The sequence below is a fragment of the Rhinolophus ferrumequinum genome, chromosome 7 (assembly GCF_004115265.2).
Source record: "Rhinolophus ferrumequinum isolate MPI-CBG mRhiFer1 chromosome 7, mRhiFer1_v1.p, whole genome shotgun sequence".
NCBI classification, from domain to species: domain Eukaryota; kingdom Metazoa; phylum Chordata; class Mammalia; order Chiroptera; family Rhinolophidae; genus Rhinolophus; species Rhinolophus ferrumequinum.
Genome location: NC_046290.1, coordinates 51,764,833 through 51,783,894, shown reverse-complemented (window position 1 = coordinate 51,783,894; position 19,062 = coordinate 51,764,833). Strand labels below are relative to the sequence as shown.

Below are 19,062 nucleotides of genomic sequence, written 5' to 3'. Positions count from 1 at the left end.
ATAGCACCCAAGAATGAACAGAGAAGCAAATATGAGAACCCAGCTGTCTTCTATAAAGCCAGACATTTAAAGTGATCTGCAAAAGTGTAAAACAATGTAAACAATTCTCACTAAATTTTTAAAAGAAAATATAGTTATTTTTCAACAATATTACTTAACTTAATCTATAATGGCTTTATTATTGTTATTTTCAATGAATAAAGTTTTAAAAATTTTCTGAGTAGTTTTAATTTGTAAAATGGTTAATATACCGCAATGAAAACCAAAAACTCTTTTGGTCTTCAAGAATTTTTACATAGGGAATAGAGTCAACGGAATTGTAACAGCAATATACAATGTGGGGGGGCAGTAGATTGGGGGAGGGAAGTTATCACTTTGTGAAGGGTATAAATGTCTAACTATTACATTGTTTCATACACCTAAAATTAATTTTTTAAAAAAAGAATTTTTAGGTGTGTAAGAAGTCCTTAGAACCATTTGGTTAAATAAACTGTAATACCATTATATTATGTAACATTGTGATTGGGAATGATAATTAAATAGGAATTTAGCTTTATCAATAATGTAACTGTTTCAAACAATATTCTGCTCATGTAATTATGTAATCAAAAAATCATAAAGTTATGTCTATGAAGTTTTTTTAACATTTTGGGAAATGCTTAAAATTATATTTTAAGCAAGAAAAGCAGGCAATCCAACTGTATATATATAAAAAATCCCTCATCTTAATTAAGAAAATACCATGGGAAAAAAAGACTCGAAGGTGAAAAGACAAAATATTAACTGTGGCTGATTACCTTTAGATAATGGAATTATAGCTGATTATTTTCCTCATTCATTATTATATTTATAATTTTTGACACTAGCATGCAGTTTAATATCCAGGGAACAAAAAAAAAAAGGAATTAAGTGGAAAATTATGCAATACTTCTACTAGACTAAACCATGAAACTTCTGCCAATTAAAAAGACAAGCTGAAAATAATAAAGGAACCTAACTCGGCCGACAAATTGCCTATTTTGTTAAATAAAAACATTAACTTATCAAATTTACGGGCTGGTTTTCACTGAGTCTAACAAGAACATCCTTAATCTGGAATATAATAATTTACTATCACAGTAATACAAGTAAGTTACTAGTTTAAAAGTTAGTTCATCTTTTATAATTTTCCAACGGTGCCAAAGAAAAGGTATTGTGGAAGGAACACTACCGCATCCTTCTGGTCTAAAATGATGAGAAAATGCCTCGGTACGGGAATGGGCTGTTACGAGAGCACCCGCGGCGATGACAGATTCGTTGGCGGGGGCCGAGTCCTTTCAGAGCAGAGGCTACCACTCCGCGGGAACGGCACTTCCCTCTACAGGCGCAGCCCCTACCCAAGAGAGACACACAGCCCTGGGGGCGCTTCTCCCTCCACCCGCCCCGGCACCCCGGAGGGCTCCCCCCCGCAGAGCCGAGCACTCCAGGCGACCCGAGTAGGTGGCACCCGGCAAACAGCCGCCGAGATTCCCCTCCTGGCGGGATCCGGCCTTCCAGGCTTTACCGAGAGGACAAGAGGTTTGAGGGTCGTGATTCCCCGAGCAGCTCAGGGGGATCGGAAAAAGAACGGGTCCAGGGCCCAGACTCGGCCCCCGGGAGGAAGAGGGCCGGCCAGACCCAGAGCCTAGGGGCAGAGCGTCCAGCAGCTACTACCCCGCCCCCTCCGTGAAGGCAGCAGGGGTGAGAAGAGGCCAAGATGCCTATTACGAGGGGCTCTTACCTCCCCACACCCGCGCGGAGCTCTCTGGGGACTCGACGCGACGCGGCGCTGAGGCGTGAAGAGCAGCCCCGACCCGGAGTCCCGGGAGTAAGCGACGCCGGCTTCAGATTAGTTTCACGGACCTGGGAGTGAGCAGGCCGCGCAGGCGCAGAGGAGGCTTTCCTACGGCTCTCACGCCCCCTCCCTCCGCGTCCGCGGCCTCCCTTGTCCGGAGGCGCCTGCGCGCTGCGCTGCAGGGTCTGAGCGGGGGGCGCCGGGCTTCCAACCGGAAGTGCTTGAGAGGGTTCTAGGATGACGGAGACAGCTGAAGATCGGCCTTAGATCTGGACTCGGTTTCCCACTAGATGCTTTGGAACCGAGATCGGGAGGCGACCCGCGTCAGTGTCCGGCTTCCTTTGCCCTTCGCTGACCTAGATGCAGCTTCCCCCGCCCCCAGCCTCCTGCAACCTCGGAGCCCACGCAGCGTGCGGGTCTTTACCCGCCTGCCAGACTGCAAACCTGGCCTGCTCCCCGCGTTGCTGTCCTCGAAAACCCAACTTTTTACTTCAGACTTGTTTTGCAACGCCCCCTCCTTTCCCCTGCGACAGTGAAAATGCTCCTAAGCCACCGAGCTTCCGAACCTCCAGCGGACTGGCTTTTCCCATCTCGTTGCTTTAGTTCTGCTTTTTGAACAGTGGCCTCAAAAACAGCTGCCTCTCCTTTCTAAAAACAAAAGCTAACTAATCTGATGAAGCAAAAATGTCACTCATGTGATGCGTATTTGTGCTTGTTGAGCTTCACTATTTTTAACCACAAGTTTGTTTCCTATAAATTTAAATAAGGACTAAGAGACATCTCTATGTGGGGTCAGGATGTGATCACAGGCTGGGGGAAAAGAATCCATCAGCTGCCAAAAGTTATACCAGCCCCAATTTCATACGGGTCTATCAAAAATGTCAAGAGTTACAATATCTCAGAAGTATTTTAGTCAGATTGTGATTTGTGGTGAAAGATTTAAGATCAATGTTCAAATCCTAAATCTGCAATTTACAACTGTAGTTTCAAAAAGATAATTCATCTTGATTTTCTTTGTCTCATCTTGATTTTCCAAAACTCTGAAAGATAAGTGTGTAGTTTTAATTCATAGTGAAACTACTGATGGCTTAAAATAATTTATTGAACATCTGCTATGTGATAGGCACCATGTTAGATGCTGTGCTTGTTATATTATCCTAAGTAAGAATAATTCTACAAGTACAGTATACATTTTGTCTACTATGTGTTATGTATTGTATTGTTCACAGATAAAATGGGATCATTGTCTTTATTGGACCAGAGTCTAATAACAGAGACTCACATATTCAAGTGCATATTTGGGATAAAATTATATAGTACAGTATAACGACAAAGAATAAAAATAGAAAACACTAAGACCTTAAATAGATAAATGGGAAATGTATATACATGAATAATCAATTAACAAAATAGGAAATTTAAATGCCAACTATATATTTTATTAATATTCAAACTCATTAATGAATGAAGACAAAAGAAATATTATTTCCCATGGATCTAATTAGTCAGTTTATTTAAAATATGAATAAACTCCATTGGTTAGGGTAGAGTGATATGGACATTCATATCATGTTGGGGATCTAAATTAGGACAAAGATTTTGGGAAGGTATTTGTCATATTAAGAAATGTTCACATGACAAAATTCAATAATTTTCCTTCTAGAAATTATAAGGAGACATGCCGGAATACAAAGATTTATATGGAATAACATTAAGGAAAGTAACAAGTTACCCAGAACACAAATGTCTTTCATATACAAATTCAATTATACTTTGTATCACACTTATTTTTTTATGGGTGTTTCCTCTGTGTAGTGCATTATGCTAGCAGTTGTAAGGATTATAAAGATGGATAATTCATGACTTTTGTCCCGGAGTTCACAATCCACAGTGTCATTCTTTTATTTACTAGCATAAATAGTTGAGAGATTGCTGTAATAAAATAAGATTACAAGATCTTTGTGTTGATTCTAGATCAATTAAATTTCTGTGACTTCTTTTGTTGAGTGGAGTAGAGAAGAAATCTACACATCAAATGTAGTATCGAAAAGAGTTCTTGGACTCATGCAACTCAACAACAAAAAAACAAACAACTCAATTGAAAAATGGGCAGAGGACCTGAAGAGACATTTCTCCAAAGAGGACATACAAATGGCAAATAGACATGAAAAAATGCTCAACATCACTAATCATCAGAGAAATGCAAATAAAAAACACAATGAGATATCACCTCACCCCAGTCAGAATGGCTATCATCAACAAGACAAACAATAACAAGTGTTGCAGAGGCTGTGGAGAAAAAGGAACCCTCATACACTGTTGGTGGGAATGCAGACTGCTGCAGCCGCTATGGAAGGCAGTGTGGAGGTTCCTCAAAAAATTAAAATTAGAATTACTGTATGACCCAGCAATCCCTCTCCTGGGTATCTACCCAAAAAATCTAAAAACATTTATCCATAAAGACATGTGTGCTCCAATGTTCAGTGCAGCTTTATTTACGGTGACCAAGACTTGGAAACAACCAAAATGTTCTTCGATAGATGAATGGATAAAGAAGTTGTGGTATATATACACAATGGAATACTATTCGGTGGTAAGAAAAGATGAAATAGGACCATTTGTGACAACATGAATGGATCTTGAGAATATAATGCTAAGCGAAATAAGTCAGACAGAAAAAGCAGAGAACCATATGATTTCACTGATATGTGGTATATAAACCAAAAACAACAAAAGAACAAGACAAACAAATGAGAAACAAAAACTCATAGACACAGACAATAGTTTAGTGGTTACCAGAGGGTAAGGGGGGGTGGGGGTGGTAGATGAGGGTAAAGGGGATTAAATATATGGTGATGGCAGGAGAACTGACTCGGTGGTGAACACACGATGGGATTTATAGATGATGTATTACAGAATTGTACACCTGAAATCCATGTAACTTGACTAACAACTGTCACCCCAATAAACTTTAATTTAAAAAAAAAGAAAAGAAAAGAGTTCTTGGAAAAGTTTGAGTGATAATTGCTGAAAAATTCCATGTATCATCTTTAACCTCTAAGGATCCAATTTATAACTAAATGGTTTCTGGACTTGAGGAAATCATCCCAATTGTATTATAAGGTTGGTGCAAAAGTAATTGCAGTTTAAAAGGTTAAAAATAATTGCAAAAACTGCAATTTTGCACCAACCTAATTACATATTTGGCTAATTTATTCCCTAGACTAAATAGTCATTACTTGGATCATCATCAGTTTATTATTTTGAAAGGTAACCAGAATCTTGATGATTTTAAGAGACTTAAATTCCACAGTAATATGAACTTCCAAAGCTGCTCCCTTTTCATAAGTAATCTGGGTAGAGAAAATACCAGAAGCAAATGAAAATAACTATTACAATTATTCATTTGTTTCATGGCTGGTCTTATACTAACAAGCAATTTTAGAACTAGGGATTTATTGCTCCAAAACACAGAATGTGACCTGGAACTGTTAGTTAACCATTAGTATTTAAGTGCTACATGACCATGTTAAAACATGTTATGGGGAAAAGGGCGAAAATATCTTTTTAAAAAATTATCTGCTGGCCAGGGCCAGTTAGATCAGTTATTTGGAGCAATGTCACTAATGAAGAAATGGTTATAGTTTTGGTAACCATGAAAGCTAGTTTTTTTAATGCATAAAAAAGTTTAGAAGGAATCCACTAAAATGTTAACTGTGATTATCTTTCGAAGGTGATATTATGAGTGATTTCTCCCCTTTCCAGCTTTTCATATTTTCCAAGTATTTACAAAAACATATTACTTTAATAAACCAAGAGGGAAAAATGGAACACTTTCTAAAAAGTATTGCTGAATTCATAACTGAGTCAAATAATTACTTTACATTCATTATACAATCTCTACATACAGTGTATTTATTGCAAGACTGTGAGTCATAAGAGAGAAATAACTTGTGTCTGGATACTGTCTTAGAGGTGGCAACAGGTACAGTCATTCCCAGGGCTCAAGTGTGATACAGCTTCAACATTATGACACAGACGGTCTTAGAGAAGTCACATGAATACTCGCCAAATATTTCCAGTTCTCCTCTCTTCTGGGCCTATGATGCAATGTACTTTATGGCCCCCTTGTGGTTGAATCAGGCCATGTGACTGATTCAGGAAAATGAATCGTGAGAAGTGATATGTGTCATATCTGGACTGGATCCTTTACTCACCGATGTGAGATGCTTCACAGCCTCCTTTCCCTCTGGCTCAGCAATAGGCAGGGCTTGATATTGTGGCTGCTCCATCAGTTTGAGTCCTTGAGGGATTCCAATGAACAGAGCACTTCTGGAACAAGAAATAAACCTTGTTATATGCCATAGATTTTTTGGGTGATTTCTTACTGCAATAAAACTGAGCCTGTCTTGGCAGATAAACTTTGTTTTATGCCTCTGAGATTTGAGGGTGGTTATTCTGCATTATACACTAAGGCAATGCCTCAAGGAGCCTATCTGCTTAGCATTGTTTCCTAATGTGTTTTTCCCTCACAACAGAAACTCTATACTCAGAATTATGATTTGCCAGATAAATAAATTTATCTCATTGTCAGTGCATACTTACTTCTACTTCTCAGGGTGATAGAGAAAATTTTTCTTTTAATTTTTTGTATTGTGGAAAGTGTCAATCACATATAAAAGTGCAATAAACCATTTATCTACCTCTCAGTTTTAACATCAACAAATGGTCACGGGTCTTATTTTATCTATAGATTCACCCCCTCTACCCCTCCCCTCATAGCTGGATTATTTTGAAGCAAATCTCATGTATTATACTTTTCACCTCTAAATTTTTCTACAGGTAAATTTAAAAGATAAGCACTTTACAAAGTAAAGATGGTAATGCGATGAACTCCCTTGTATCCAATACCTTCACCCAGGTTAATATGGACAATTTTGTTTCATCCATACCCTTACCCACCCATATTATTTTGAAGCAAATTCCATGCGTCATATCACTTAATTCATAAATATTTCAATATGCATCTCTAAAGAAAATAGCTTTTTACAAAAGCATAACAATACCATTATCACACCTGAAACATTTAACAATAATTATTCAATAATGCTAAGTATTTGGGCACTTGTGTTCATATTTCCAATTGTTTCAAAATGTTATAATTTTGAAATACTTTGTAGGAGTCAAAATCCAACTAAAGTCACACATGTTGAGATTGGTTGGAGGGTGTAATAATATTACTTTCTTTTTTGTTCCTTGCAACTTAATTTTTGATAAATCATATCTTTGACTTGTAGAATTTTCAGTATTTGGATTTTTCTGCACCCAGCTCCCCATGGTATCGTTTAACATGTTTCTCTTGCCCCTATGTTGCCTATAAACTATTAGCTAGATCTAGAGGCCTAGTTTGACAGGTTCCATTTTTTGGCAATGCTACTTCATAAGTGGTCCGGTAGTCCTCCCCTTGTCCATGTTTCACTTTACACAGTTTCAGTTACCCACGGTCAACAGTGGTCTGAAAATATTAAATGGAAAATTACAGAAAGAAACAATTTATAAATTTTAAATTGAGCACTGTTCTGATAGCATGATGACATATCGTGCCGTCCAGTTCCATCCCGCTTGGGACATGAATCATCCCTTTGTCCAGCATATCCGTGTTGTATATGCCCGTCAGTCATATACTATGTTTTCCCAAAAATAAGACCTAGCCGGACAGTCAGCTCTAATGTGTCTTTTGGAGCAAAAATTAGTGTAATACCCAGTACTATATTTTATTTTATTATATTTATTATATATGTTATATTATATTATATTATATTATATTATATTATATTATATTATATTATAAGACCCGGTCTTATTTTACTATAATTAATTTTTGCTTATTAATTTTTGCTCCAAAAGATGCATTAGAGCTGATTGTCCGGCTAGGTCTTATTTTCGGGGAAACACGGTAGCTACCATCTTGGTTATTAGATGAACTGTGAAGGTATTGCAGTGTTTGTGTCCAAGTAACCCTTATTTTACTAAATAATGGCCCCAAAACACAAGAGTGATGATGTTGACAATTCAGGTATGCCAAAGAGAAGCCATAAAATGATTCCTTTAAGTGAAAAGGTGAAAGCTTTCGACCTAACAAGGAAAGAAAAAAATTGTATGAGGAGGTTGCTAAGATCTATAGTAAGAACGAATCTTCCATTAGTGAAATTGTGAAGAAGGAAAAAGAAATCTGTGCTCGTTTTGCTGTTGAACCTCAAACTACAAAATTTACGGCCATGGTGAGTGATAAGTTGCTTAGTTAAGATGGAAAAGTCATGAGATTTGTGGGTGGGTGACATGAACAGAAAACATGTTCCAATGATGGCAAAGTGTTGCACCAGAAAGCATTGAGCCTACACATTGGCTTCAGCAAGGGATCCCCCGAAACTAGTGACATGACACCAAGCCATGTACTGCAAGTAAGGGATGGTTACACAGATTCAGGACTAGATTTGGACTGAAAAATATCTAAATTACTAGAAAGGCTGTGACTGCCTATGAAGAAGCTGCTGCCCCATTCCTGGCAGTTTTGAAGAAGTTGATTAAGGAGAAAGAATACCATCCAAAGTAAGACACAATTGTGATGAAACAAGGCTCTTTTTGAAGAAGACGTCCAATAGAACCTACATTCATAAAAGTGCAAAGGAGACTCCGGGGCATAAAACATGGAAGAATATAAAACAAACAAACAAACATGGAAGGACCGATTATCTGGCATGATGTGGCAATACTGCAGAGCTTATGATAAAGCCAGGTGTACTGTACAGAATGAAACACCCACTTGCTCGCAAAAACAAAAATTATCTGTCTGTGTTCTGGCATCATAACAAGAAAGTGTGGGTGACAGCCATCTTATTTATGGAATGGTTCCACCGATGTACCTCAAGAAGAAGAAGGGTGAGTATAGTACAATAAGAAATTCCCTCAACAACTATTTAGTTTTCCTGAAATATTGTTCATACAGGAAAAGGGACGTTAAATCACTGACCTTTTACTTTACTGACAGTTTTCAGAAGAATGTGTTGGTTCCCTTTTAGCCTCGAAATAAGACCAATGGTGGTTGGCGGGATGTATATAATGTGTATATACGATACTAAACCAGTTCACGCGTCCTTTTGTTATTTTTGTAAACAAATTTAAGAATTTTCACCATTGTTAATTCCATTGTTTAATACCATAATAAACCCGTGTCATATCTATTGCCATAATCATAATTCTAAAAATATTATTAAAATAGTCAAAGGAATCATAATTAAATTTAAATCAGATTAGGATTTACTTACAATTCTAATGTTAGATTTCTACTTTTTTCTATCAAGTCATAAAACAGGTCAGTAAGAAATGTTTTTCAAAATTAGTAGTCGCTTTTATATATCTAAGGATAAGCAAAACTGAAATCATCTACAAAAATTTCAAAGATACAGGCATATCATATTCGTACACAGTCACACCAATTTTGTGTTTGGAGCTGGCACAAGAAAACTCACGAGAGAGCAAATGTGTTAAGATGAAATTGACAATATCAGTCAATTTATAGAGAGAAGAACCAACTGTTAGTGATCTAATTCCACTGCCAGTTAACATGTAAACTGGAGCCAGAAAAAGAACCGAAATTCAAATCAGTGAAGTGAAACTAATTATTTTACTTGTTACTCACTTGAATCACGATATTTTGTGAGAACAAGCTCAAAACAAAGGTTAACATCCTTTCTGAGTTACGTAAGTTTAACACTGCATAATTAGGAGGGAAAAATAAGAACTGGGGTTGTCATCTCCTTTCCTCATGTATATTCAAAAAAAGAGATCATGTTTCCAAACATTGGGAGAAAGAGTTTTAGCTTTCTTCGGCTGGGGAAAAGACAAGGAGTCCACCACTGGGTGGCAGAGACCAAGGCGCGCAGGCATGCAGTGACCCTCTCTGGAACTTGGCACTGAGAGGTACAGTCTGAAGTCAGTGGGAAGATCCCCTGTGAGATGTATCTCTGAGCCTGCCTGATCTTCAGTGCCCCAGAGGCAGGCTGCAGGGCTCCACAGCAGCATCCTGCAGTCAACAGAGCAATGGCAAAGATGGCAACCACGGAGAACAAAGGAGAGCTCAATGTCCTGATTTTGACGTTACAGAAGCCCAGGATTGTTGCAGGATCTCACCGAGAAAGAGAAGGGAGTCCCAAAAATGATTGGTTGAAGTTTCCCTCCAACCTCAGAATAGATTACATTTGTTGGAGGAAATAAGGGAATGTGATATTTCTTGTCTCCTGGCATTGTGAAATAAATTCATGTCCGTTATATGTAGTTATATAATGGTGATCTCTCAATAAAAAACATATAAATAGAATGGAAATCCTGTTCTCTATTATCAGAGATGATGTGTTTTTATCAGCTTATTTTTTGGTAACAGATTTTTTTCAGTCAGTTTAAAGTTGTATTTTCTTTCATAAAATTTTCTTTGACTTCTGCAAATCAAGAAAGAGAAATAGTGATTACCAGAAGAATCTTTCCTGCATGCTTTACAATTTGCCTTAATATTAAAAACACAAACAAACAAACAAAAAACCAATAGAACCATACGGACTCTTGTGATATACATACTACATATAGTTAAGATTTACACACACACACACACACACACACACACACACACAAACAGGTTCAAAGAAGGTATAAAAGTATACATTAGATAGGAAAAGGGAATAATTATCTGCCTCAGCATTCCTCTTAAGGGAAAGCTTTCAAGAGTAATTGACCAGTGATGTACAAGGAAACTGGATAACATGGGACCATATTTCCTCATGTGGCATTTTCTCCCTATTATGGTCATTTCCCTGGTCATTTCCTTCTCAACATCAAGGACTCCTGGACAGTATCCCTGGTCTTAAATTAATGCCTTTATTTTTCCTAAATAGAATTTTCTTCGGTGACTTTTAATCTGTTTTCATTTCAATGATGATTTGTCATTTCTATTACAGTCTGGGCTTTTCTTGCTGTCCTTCTATATATTAGTTAGATTTAGATTTGGCTAAGGGTGTTAGTAGCCCCCAAAATAGCAACAGATTAAACTAGATGCTTATTTTTCCTTGGCATTAACATCCAGATACAAGTGGACTAAGGCTGTCATGGAACTCTGTTTTATGAAGTCAACACAGACTGCAGATCCTTCTAGTTTTTCGCTCTATCATCCGTGGCCTCTATTCTCGAAGGTCACCTCGTGTTCCAAGTTGACTACTTTAGCTTCAATGATCAGGTCCATATCTCAACCAGCAGGAAGGAGGAAAGAGGCGTCGTGGGTCAAAGGATTAGTGTAAGCTGTTCCTTAAAGGGTCTCTGAAGCTGCAACAGGATACTCTTCCTTACATCCCTTGGTCGAAACTTATTCTCCTGGCCACATATAATTGCAAGGAAGACTGGTGAACTGTCTTTATTTGGGCAGGCCCTGTGCCCAGCTGAAAATTCTAATGGGAGAATGGATACTGGGAAGAAATAGTTTCTGCCACACTCTATTTGAACCAAGGTGTGACTGGGAGAGCCCTTGTTGCAAGAATACAGTACTATTTCATCAAATAGCCTGGATCTGAGCAGGCTCTGCATGATTATTGTAACTCCAGAATAAAGGCAGACTTTCAGCCACACGGGAACACATTATGAATGATTACATTGTCAGTGTATAATCTATAATCTTCACCTTCAAAGTCAAAGACAAAAACCACCCCGCTTCCCCTCCCTAGTCATGTTTTTTAGGAAGACTGTCTGCTGTAGCCAACTCACTTTCTCAACGCCTTTTTACATCTTCAACCTTATCCAGAATTTCTTCTCCTTAATTTTTCCACTTTTCTTGCTAAGGCCAACAGTGACCCCCATGAAACTAAACTAATTAGGCGTTTTTCTGTCATCTTTCTTGGCTTCTCAGCATCTAGCAAAGAAACTTCCTCTTTCTTGAAACCCTCTCTTCCATTGGATTCCATGACACACCGCTCTTTCAGAAGCTCCTTATAAATCTCTTTTTAAGCTTCTGCTCTATCAGAACACAAAATGATGGATCTTCTAAGAGCTCAGTTCTAAACCCTTCTCTTCTCCACCACTACAATAGATGAATTCACTTATCTACGAATTATCAATTGTCATCATATGCAGAGGATTCTCAAAATTACATCTACAATGTAATCTTTATTATGTTTTGCAGTATTTACTTTTTCTTTCATTGCCTGAGCAAGCAAGTGACTAACTTGTCTTTGATTAGCCAAAGCTGCTTTTTCAATTATTTATCTGAATGCACAGACATTTTTTAAAAATGTGTGCACTTGTCAGTAAACCACAGACTCTATTGCTATATTTAGAGAGAAAAAAATTATTATTGCTTATCATCATAATGTTTAATCTTTCATTCTTTAAACTGTCAACCAACATAAATAATTAGGGTTTTGCTGTTTCTCAGACACATTCCCTACATATTGAGGATTTAAGAAAAGAAACTAAAGACAATGTCTTTTATTGAGAATTTTAAAATATAGTTGAGAATGAATATACACCTCATCTGTATAAATATGCACATGTATTCGCAACATGCATAATTATATGTACACAAATAGCAACTTCAAAGCCTTCTAAGGATAAGTATAAGTTGATATAATGAGTCTTAGTTTAGTCATTTATAAAATAAGGATAGTGATACCTGCATGACAAGATTGTTGTAAAGATTAAATGACCAGTGTAACAAGGAAGTACTTCAAAAGCTTCAAGAAGAATTCAATATACCACAGATACCTTAATAAAACTGAGATATATTTGAGCTATCCCTCTCAGAGTTTTATTCTCCATGGGACATTATTGACATTTGTCTACATTTGGTATGAATTTCTTTTCAGACCAAAATGATTGGTTGTGCGTGTTCTGGTGTGGAACACTGAGATAGCAAGTGATCATTAGAGGAAATCCAAATTTAGTTTTTAAGGAAAATCCCTGCCTTTGCCTACTGATACCTATTTCTATAACCTACTAATATGCAGACACGACAGCCTTTTAACATGCCCGTTCCCAATCAGAACCCATGGGCCTTCCAAAGCTTGTGGCTCTGCATTCATCTCTACCAGCAGCCCTGGGTCTTCCTCCGAATTTATTTTTGAATTTTCTGCTGTTGAACTCATATCAAAACCTTAGCTGAGAGAAGAAGTTTTTGAGGAGTCATTTAAGGTAATGTTTTCTTCCTTGGATTTAATTAGATTCCGAGAAGGCAAACTTGAACTACATAGTCCACTGCAAAATCACCAATATTGAATTGAGTTTTAATGTTATACGCCCAGCTTTGATCAAAGTTATTACAAGTAAAAGTCATATAAAATTTGTGCTTATTTTTGTTATTAAGCAAAACAAAGTCATTTTAGATGTATGTCTTGAGGAATAGGTATTCTTCTTTTCTGAAAGTTGTGAAAACTCTTGGTTTTGTCCTATTTGGTTTGGTCCTGATTGTCAAGAAGTTAAATTTGCTAAGCAAATCAAATGATCAACCACACTAAGTATTAATATATAGGCATTATGATTATCTTTTTACCTTTTTTCATGGTTATCTATTTTATTGTATCTAAACATATAGATGATAGATAGATAGATAGATAGATAGATAGATAGACAGACAGACAGATAGATAAATGATAGACCTCTTTTTGGATAAGCCACACAAAATCTTTTAAGGAAAGATTTTCTTTTCTTCTTCTGCATTAATGTATTTTTTTTAATGGTAAAGGAAATTTATCATTGCAGAGAGTCATTGTAAATACATAAAAATTTTGGAGTTAGGGTTAAAAGAAATTTAATAAGATATTTAGAATTATCTTCTCAGAATTTGAATACTATAATAGCAAACATTTAAATATATTCCAAATTTCAGTTTAATCTTTCTTGAAAATGATCAATGGATAGATTTAAATTGTGACTTGATTTACATTACTAATTTACACATCATGTGTTCTTTGAATAAAGTAAAATTGGTTTTGTGTATTGAAGACTTAGCAAAAAACAAAATCTCTAAAGAATATGTCCTGCTTCGTTTAAATTGCAAGACCTCTTCAATTGTAATTTTATTCTCCCATGCTGTTTTATATTTTTCTTAGGAAATGTAATGCAAAAAAGCTTTGCCATAAAATTACCCCCAAAATTGCCATAAAAATTTGGTAGGTTTATAAAGCTGAAAGTATTTTTAAAAGGTCTATTTCATGAAAATGTTTTAAAATTAATTAGACTTTATGTTTTAAAGCAGTTTCGATTTAAAGAAAAATTGAGCAAAAAGTACAGAGAGTTCTTATATACTCCTTCTTCTCCTACCTTTAGTACTATTTCATTTTTAATGAGAATGGTTTTTTTAAAAATTTAAGTCAAGATTATTTTCTCTCAGCCATTAAAGTTCCCTCCAGAGTCTCAGTACATTCAGTACTGGCTAAACAAAGTAGATAAATAAATTCAACTGTGGGTTTCATCACCATTATCAATATTATTTCTTTCTGAGGAGTTCTCTTTAAATCATCTATGTCTTTTGTTACTTTTTCCCCACTAAACCTGGCATTGTTTGCATGAGGCAATAGAGTATAAAGCAGTGATTCTGTTGTTAATTTGAAAAGATGATTTCATTATTACAATAGGTCATTGGCAGCTGACCTCCAATGACTTCCTTTATTATTCTACCCATAGACATTATCTGGTTAAGTGGATCACAATTGTATGTGAAACATAATCGTAGCATTGGTTAAACTGAGCACAACTGAATAAACATACTTATGTTTAATGATAAAAATATAAAAATTATACTTTATCATTTTCACTAGAATAATATTTTACCACCCCCTTTAAGGTGCCACTAATTTATCTGTTCTGGTTTTCTTTCTACACATTTCTTCCATTTGTGCCAATTTTGATGCCTTGTTCTTTTTCTTGATCAATTATTGCTCAAAAGCAATTTGGAGAACATCTGCCATTATATAAACTCCTCTTTACTCTTCTTCAGAAGTTTCAAGTGTTTTCTTTCCCTAACTGTTTTTTGGTTTTTGTTTTGTTTTGTTTTTACCATCTGACCCATTTTTAAGGGTACAGGTCACTGCTATTAAATACATTCCATTGTTGTGCAACCATCACCACCATCCATCCCCATAATGCTTTTCATCTTGTAAAATTGAAACTCTATACCCCTTAAAAACTAACTTCCCATTCTCCCCTCCTTCTGGTCCTTGGCAAAAACCATTATGCTTTCTGTTTTTATGATTTCAACTATTTTAACCACTAAGTCATTTAAGTGGAATCTTACAGTATTTGTCTTTTTTGTGGCTGGTTGATTTCACTTAGCATAATGTCCTCAAGCCTCTTCCATGTTGTAGCATATCCTTCCTTTTTAAGGCTGAATAATATTTCATTGCATGTGTGTACAACATTTTGTTTATTCATTCATCCATCGATGGACACTGGGTTACTTCTGTGTTTTAGCTATGGGGTGCATAATGGGGCTATGAACTGGATGTACCCCAAGTGTTTTTGAAAGAATGTTTACCAGGAGTAAACATTCTTGCCTGAATTTTTGCCTGAATTCTGAGGCTGAGGAGTAATTGGGGTCTCCTGGCATCCAGTCTCTCCCAGGACCTAACACTGGCTAGGGTAAGCCTGTGATTTTTAACCGTACATTCACATATAATTTGTGAAATGAAAAATATGATGGAAGTGTGCATGGTCAGAGCTTGGAAACTTGTAAGGAATTACTTTGGAGTGATTGTGGACTCCGATGTTCCTGTGGAAAATCTCTAATTATTAGTATCTGCAGGGATTTTTCTCTTGAGCTAGTCAATTTCCCCAGTGAGTAGCATACCAATCTCTTGGGGCTGGGGAAAGGGAGGAAAGGGAGGAAGTAAATCTTGGCTTCCATCTTCCTCAGAATCAAAGGAGGGAAGCAAGATGGGGTTTCACATTAGATGTGTAAGCTTTCACTTAATAATTTCCCTGGTTTCAGCACTGACCCTCCTGCATTATGTAATAAACAAACAAACAAACAAAAATGGCAGTTTTAAAAAGAGTTTTTGAAAACAAAATGTTCTAAAATTAAGCATATCATAAACCAAACTCTTGTTATCCTCCCAAACCTTCTTTTTCAGTTTGCTCATCTCGATAAATGGCAAATTTATTCTTTTGGTTCCTCAGGATAAATTTGTGAATCACCCTTCACCCTTCTTTCCCCCCACCCCACACTTACAATCAGTAAATCCTCTTGGCTCCACCCTTAAAATATATCCACTTCTCACCATCTTGTGCAAACCACCATGATCTCTAGTCTACTGCAGATTGTTTCACTAATATTGATTTTTGATCCATTGCCAGTAAAGAATCTATTTTATCTGTTTGGACTAATAAACCATTACTTGCCTTTGTTTTTTTCCTGCCATAGTTTTCTGTTCTGGACCTGACCACAGTTCTCTGAATTGTGGTACCTGTGAGCCTCCTTCCGGTCTAATCACAGTTTTGGATCTCACTACCTTAGAACTGCCCTTCACCAAATACAGGGAGGGAGGGCACTGACCGTGAGAAAAAGAAAAAAGCAAATGCAATAAACTCTCTGCCAACAATTCTGTCTCAGGCCATACAAATAATTTCTCAGAAAATAACTGAATGTCACTCTGCTGGCTGTTTCCCCATTTGTCCTCGGACCCATTCCTCGCCCTTCCCCTGTTCTGCTCTGTACTACAGGGCTCTGATCCCTCTAAAATCCCGTCCCAGGCTCTTTAACAAGAGCCTGAAACAGCATTTACTGGTTTCTAATTAGGATGGACCACTGAGGAAACAATGACCAGAGACTGAAGGGTGAGAAGTGGGAAAACCAGTATATTTCTCCTCCTTTCTCTCTGTGGGTTGTGTGACATCTCAGGCAGGGGTCCATCTCTATCATGGTTCCATCTCTCTCCAGGCCTCCTAAGCTCTGGTTCCACCCCTTTGTCCCTCTGGCTGTGGGAGCAATATCTGTTTCCTCTGTTGCTAAGCTCTATGTTGCTTCACTGACCTCTGATTGCCTTCTCAGGTCTCCTCTCATGTTTAAGATGAGTCTCCCCACGTTAAATTTTCTCTATTAAAATACACCAGTTCTGTTTTCCTGCCTGGACCATAACAGTAGTGCCACGTTTCAAATTCCCACCTTATGCTGTTAATACTTGCTCTAGGTTTATGCTTATAACCAGACTTTACCCCGCAATGCATTGCTAATATTTGTTTGCTTTCATATCTACTCTGAAAGTTTAAAATAAAATTGTCTACCTTCTATAAAAAGTGAAATATTTTTAGAATCACGTAAGAGCTTATTTTTCAAGAGCAGACATAGCAGCTTCTGTTTTGGCCAATACCTATGGAGTGTTGCATACTGAGCGAGACACTTCACCAATATTTTCTCAAATCTTCACAATAACCTGCAAGATAGTTTGTGGGGACAGAGCCAGGAATGCAGTTTCCAGGCTCTCGGCCTCACGTGGAAAGGTGCTGGCTCAGGTAGTAAATGGCCATCAACTGTGATTGGATGGCCATCAGCTGTGGCTAGTTGGCTGTCAACTGTAACACTGTAACCAGTGAGCCATTGGCCACTAATATAACTGCCGTGGCTACGCTAGCAGCAGATGGGGGCTAGCAAGAAGATGGGGGCTGAGCTACCAAGCGGTGGAGTGCAGTTAGCACAGCGGATTGCAGCTGGTAAGTGAGGTGGGTTGGCAGAGAGACAAGTGGATGGCAGGTTGTGGATCATGTGGCTCCTGCTTCCTGTGTCTCCAACCCAGCCTCCAGCAAGACTATAGTGGTGTGACTCCTCTATCTATGGCTCCGTTGGTGTTCCTTTTTGGCCTCACTGTGTCCTGCGTTCTTGTGTTGGGAGCGGGAGCTGAGACCCAGCAGGCCGCTATGCGTGACATAGTTACTACTCCCTATTTGTCAGAGGAGAAAACTGAAACACAGAGAAGTGAAGTAACATGACAAGATTATGTAGCTCCTAAGTGGTGAGACTTGGCTTCACATTTATATCTGTCTGTTAAGAGCGCTTTCCACTACCCCACTCCATTTGCTAACACACTCCATGCCGACCTTCACATTAGTCAGTATTTGCTAATCCTTGTGATGTTCATAAACACAAAAAGCTTTTATTTTATACCTACATAGTGCTTTTAGGACCACATGAAAGATATAGGAATGTAGGAAATACTATGTACAAGCATAGGGAACTGACTGTGTCTTGATTAGGTACGTTCTTCACATATCATTCCGACTGTTATTTATAAACTTGAACCATGGAAACAAAATCTAATTAAGTCGTTAATTCTATCATGTAAAAGCAATCATGTGTTTCAATATCCCTTGAGCACCACAATGAAGTTAATCCAGAACAGGTACTTCCATTTATTCCACAAAATACGGAGAAACAAAACCAAAGCAGCTGTTTTGCCTAATTACTGAACCTCTGTTTTGAGTAGAGGAAGCTGCTTCCTAAGAGAAGCCGCCACTTTTAGCAAAGGAACATGGGCTATAATGGAGTCAGGCCCCTGGCACCACAAAATTTAAATCCAAACAGCATCCCACTGCCTTGTTTGCTCACAAACATGAGGGCGTGCACACACAAGTTTGTACATTATTTTCCAAGCACCATGTCCAAAGAAACTAAAATGGAAACTAAGTATGAACCAAAGAAGTGCTGAGGCTAGGATTTCAAGTGAGAGTTAACAATAAATGAGGAAAGAATAGATTTCATTTGGAATAGAAAGTATAACATGATCCTACCTTTCTCCTTTTTGCTGCTAAGTCCTTGAGACCTGGCATTCATCTTCAGTAGGTTATAAATCCTCAGTAGGAATTTGGCCTAATTTCACAAGTAACATTTGGGTATGTCCAGATGTAGATTTGTACTTTGTGGATTTTTCTGTGACAAATTAACATCCCATTCTGGTTTCTCATTGCTGCCTGACATTCACTGTTGCTAATTCCTTCCAGTATTGGCTGCTATATGTTAAGAAATGACAAGTGAATTATAATATATAGTTGAGTAAAAAACAAGCACCCTATGATTTCACCCCCCAATTGAAAAAAACACGTCACAATCAACAATCTTACACATTTTTTAATACAAAAAAAAAATTCTTGGGTCATCTCCTGTTCTAAAAATACCTGTGCTCCTGATCCCTATAGTAGCATAGATGATCAGAAATAAATTTTATATC

At 37.4% G+C, this 19,062-nt stretch overlaps 1 protein-coding gene across 2 annotated transcripts in view; it reads right to left on the bottom strand.

Annotated features, from left to right (window-relative positions):
• Positions 1-18,835, bottom strand: part of ZFYVE16 (zinc finger FYVE-type containing 16) — a 60,002-nt gene extending 41,167 nt beyond the window's left edge. The window contains exons 1-2 of one of the 2 annotated variants that reach the window (XM_033111103.1): positions 18,626-18,835; positions 6,031-6,145 (exon numbers count right to left, since the gene is read on the bottom strand). The gene's annotated coding sequence lies outside the window, so the exon portion shown is untranslated. Of the gene's footprint in view, positions 1-1,759; positions 2,597-6,030; positions 6,146-18,625 lie in introns of those variants that run through there. The other variant, XM_033111101.1, reaches the window with a different exon arrangement.
• Between the last annotated feature and the right edge of the window lie 227 nt (positions 18,836-19,062).